The sequence below is a fragment of the Mytilus californianus genome, unplaced genomic scaffold (genome assembly GCF_021869535.1).
Source record: "Mytilus californianus isolate M0D057914Y unplaced genomic scaffold, xbMytCali1.0.p SCAF_2, whole genome shotgun sequence".
Classification (NCBI taxonomy): Eukaryota; Metazoa; Mollusca; class Bivalvia; order Mytilida; family Mytilidae; genus Mytilus; species Mytilus californianus.
Window position 1 is genome coordinate 122,403,482 of NW_026262668.1, and position 3,414 is coordinate 122,406,895.

Sequence of the window (3,414 nt, forward strand, 5' to 3'; positions counted from 1 at the left end):
ATTTATCCTGCAATTCATCTTTCTACATAAGGAGTAAATTGACTAAGCGAAAATACAGAAAAATTTACCGCTTTCAACCAATATATATATATATATATATATATATAAATTGTTGTTGAAACTATATTGACTGAATACAATGTAAACATGTTTACTGTTACAATTATAAACTTTAAAGCTATGATTATCTTGATCCTATAATCATTTTCTATACTAGCTAAATACCTTTGTTATTACTTTGCTTATAAATGTCAGATCAATAAGTTATATTTATTTTTTAGAACAAACGACTCGTGTCATGATGGCCTACAAAAGGAATCAATTAGTTATTTTGATAACACTGATGCTATTCACCACTGCAGTTTGTTTTCCGAGTAAGTGTTTGTTATATATAATAAAATAAGGAACTATTGCATAATAATTTTTGCCATGCCATATATTTTCAAAATTCCTTTTATGTTCAGTTGTTTCAACTACAAACGTATTATACTCAATCTGTTTTTTTTCTATAATTAAACACCAGTCAAAGCAAAACGAAACATATTTACTAGAGGCATTTTTTCTGAAATATTTTTTCTTTGTTTTCGGGTTTTAATTTTATAACAATGTTACTTTTTTCAAACTGTATCATCACTTGCAGTTACTTCTTTTATCGCCGTATACATAAAAAGGATTAAATTTTCAGAATATAGAAAAGTTAAAGATCACTCTGTTTTTAAAACTTCAAGTTTAGACAGCAACGAATTTGGTGCTAAAGATATCAGATATTTAGAAAAGAGATCAGTAAAGGGAAAGAAATGTAAAAGAAACGAGATTTATAATACAGAGACGGAACAATGTGAACCAGCAGGTATGTAGTATTATTATTGCAATAAGTCGACAGACAGCAACGTAATAAAGCTTATATTATGTTTTAATTTCAACGGAACTGTTACCTCAAGTGCTCGACCATTTTTGGTAGTTAAAGGGGGCAGCTAAGCACAATTATTAGAAAAAAAATTGAAAAACACATAAACACTATATAGAAACATAATGATTTTTATATTCAGGATTAGTCCTATCAAAAGAAAAAATTCATCGTAAAACTAGCTGTTACATTGTAGCAAACGAGGGGAGGGTTCCCAATTATGTATTATGGATTATTTTCGAGATTTTTTTTTATAAATTTACTGTTTGCAAAAGTATGAATTATTCGAAATACTAGGATTTTCGTATCCCATGCATAGATTACCTTAGCCGTATTTGGCACAACGTTTTGGAATTTTGGGTCCTCAATGCACTTCAACTTTGTACTTGTTTTGGCTTTCTTACTATTTTGATCTGAGCGTCACTGATGAGTCTTATGTAGACGAAACGCGCGTCTGACATATCAAATTATAAGCCTGGTACCTTTGATAACTATTCTATATATAAATAAATAAATTATATTTTATATTTCAATATTATTGTTGTTTTGTACACATCTTAGGCGTATATACAATTTATTTATTTGTTGTATACATTATTGTTTTTCATTACGATCCAACGCCCTCGCAAGAAAGATCGTTTACTAATATGTCTAAACAAATGACAACAGACGACAGACGTTCTTCATTAGATAACCCGTTGTTAACCAGGGCTATCACCATCATTTATATATACTATGTCTTAAATTTGCGATTCTTCCATTAGCCTTGCTTCTGTGACATCGACATCGCCTGCACTATGTTCAGAGCCATAGACTTTTTTTACCAACAAGACTATACAAAAATATAGGTTTCGTTAGACGAGAAATGCTTTTCATTGTCGGGTTTTTTCAGGGTTGTATATGGGCAAGTAGATTGTGTACCTTTCATATCAGTTATGTTTTGTCTGTCGTAAAGGATGATAATGTTACTTACAATGCCGTCACATATAGTCTGAACATGTGACAATTTTACGACAGACGTTCTCCATCGGATAACCGTGGTTATACAGGTCTAACACTACAATTTATATGTACTTGGTCTCATATTTAGCCGAACAATGTTAGATCTGCAAATGTGCGTTAGGAAAGCTTTGTTCTTTCCTATCCGGGACAATATAAGATCTAAATATGAAGTAAAGAAGTAAGATTGTCAGATGTCGTAAGTAATGAATCAAAATACGATAAAAAATCATAAAACATTGAATATAAAGAAGTTTGACTGATGCTTTCATTTTTTAAATCGACAACAGTGACTGACTGAAGAACAACGTTGTCCTAGTTTACGAATGATTATGTCTACAAAAAGTTCACCATAGGGTACAACCATTTAATATTCTGGGGTGGGTGGGACAGAAGGATTTTTTTCGGATTGATTATACATTTTCATCTGCTGCTGCTGCGCTAAATATTTTTTTCACTTTTGTACACAATTATTTCCTGCATTTTGTATTGCAGGCTATTCATTTTCACCCTGTATTGTGCAAAGTTATTTATTTTCTGTTCTTACCAGGCCAAACCATTCATTTCAAAACCCCCCGTCCCTCTTAGAAAATCTATCCACTAATGGTCTACATGCCCACTATAAAAGTTCTTCTGGCTATCATTGAATATATCCGTAGTGTTTTCTGTATCGCTCAAATGGTTCATCTAATATTTTTATTACATTGGCTAAATATGCTATGGTTCATCTGTTTGTCCGATCACATAATGAACAATTACAGAAGAAATACATTGTCGATCGTCTTTAAAATCTAAAGAACTAACATAGTGAACAGGAATAGTAAAATACCTATTTGATCTAAAATTTATCAATTCAAATAAGAATGCTCATTTGAAACATTAGAAATAATTTAAAAATTGAGATCACGTGATAATCATGATATATTACATTTTTTCTATGGCTAGATCCAGATATTGGAACACATGGCTGCTGTAATGGTGGATTTGGTAAAAAGTAAACCGTACCTTTATCTCATCGTATTACCGGATGATGTCAGTTTAAAAAATAGTTGAAGGAATTACTGAAGATCGAGATCACCGGAAAATGTCGATGTTTCATACAAAAACGATCAAAATATTGTCTGCGAAGAATCCAGTTCTGACTGTGACGTATTTAAATATTTGCGTTACAAATCTTTATCTGTTATGTGTTAAAAGTCATTTTGTTCTAACTTCCTAGAGTATTAATTGATGTGCAAGTGTGATCTTTTTCCCTATAAACTTGTATTTGTAAAGTAAAATTAAGCATAGTGGTTGTTTAATTTATTTAACAATAATCTATTTTGTCCTCCTTCTATAAAAATACTGACTTACAATCTTTCGAACTATTGTACATCTGATGTCAAAATAATAGTCAGAAAAATGGTGTCGTATTGTTTATACTATTGTATAAGTTTTGAATTCATATGTTTATATTATATGGCCATGAACTTCACTAAAAGGGGTGTGCTCCTTACACAATATATTAT

General features: G+C 30.9%; 1 long non-coding RNA gene across 1 annotated transcript; it reads left to right on the forward strand.

The window, feature by feature from the left end:
* The first annotated feature begins 719 nt into the window (after positions 1–719).
* On the forward strand, positions 720–3,196 carry LOC127730860 (uncharacterized). The gene is made up of 2 exons (XR_007995331.1): positions 720–850; positions 2,852–3,196. It is a non-coding gene; the product is annotated as an uncharacterized LOC127730860 (long non-coding RNA).
* The last annotated feature ends 218 nt before the right edge of the window (positions 3,197–3,414 follow it).